General features: G+C 32.8%; 1 protein-coding gene across 1 annotated transcript in view; it reads left to right on the top strand.

The window, feature by feature from the left end:
* Positions 1-151: 151 nt before the first annotated feature.
* Positions 152-809, top strand: part of LOC119592665 — a gene marked incomplete in the record, with an annotated part of 6,756 nt that continues 6,098 nt past the window's right edge. The window contains 1 exon segment of the mRNA XM_037941578.1: positions 152-286.

The raw sequence follows: 809 nt of genomic DNA, 5'->3' as shown, positions 1-809 counted from the left end.
CCTTCATTGTATCCATCAGTAAATCTCTGTTGGATGGATCAAACTCTGTGGTTATTTTGGTGTTATGCAATTAAAATAAAGTTTCTAACATGGGCTTAAGTCAGCGTGAAAGGATTCGAAGACAATGTTTACCGACTTGACTTAAGTTTCGTGTTCGAGACGAGTAAAGGCGGAAGGAACGTCACGCCTATGTTTTCTGGAAGATTTTTTTTCACTTGTTATTTCATTGTTGATTTTTAGAACGGCATATAATTTAAGGTAATCCTTCAGTTCAACTTAGATACCAGTAAGTTTCTTTTATTGCTGTATTTTAAAGACTTTCCTGATGTACCTTGATGTTGAAAGTTGCAACAAAGAACCCAAGATTAGACAGTATTACGCACTTTATTATAAAGAGGCAGGCCATAATTTTATAATTTGTTATAACGTCATTTGAGCATTCGTGTAGTTTTGAAACGAAATGGTTGTGCGATATAAGAAGAAAACGCAACAGTGTGCAGTGTTTCAGTTTTTTTTTTTTTTTAATGGGCATGGCTGTTACAACAACTATTCAGTAAAAAAGAAAAAAGATATAACAGGAATAGTATATAGATATGTGATCACTGCATTTCCATTACAAAATACTATGTCATACTCTGGTTTTCCTCCATGTGATCTGCCAGGTCATAAGTGAAATTCCACTTCAGGATATTCAAAAACTGTTTCCTAATTTTAGAGAAAATCATAAAGTATTATAGTAGTATTGCTTTAGAGATTAGTCCAGTAATTAAAGATAATGACATCTCATCCATAGATGGTACTAATTATTT

Source organism: Penaeus monodon, chromosome 30, assembly GCF_015228065.2.
Source record: "Penaeus monodon isolate SGIC_2016 chromosome 30, NSTDA_Pmon_1, whole genome shotgun sequence".
Lineage (NCBI taxonomy): Eukaryota > Metazoa > Arthropoda > Malacostraca > Decapoda > Penaeidae > Penaeus > Penaeus monodon.
This window is presented reverse-complemented; position numbering and strand designations above follow the sequence as displayed.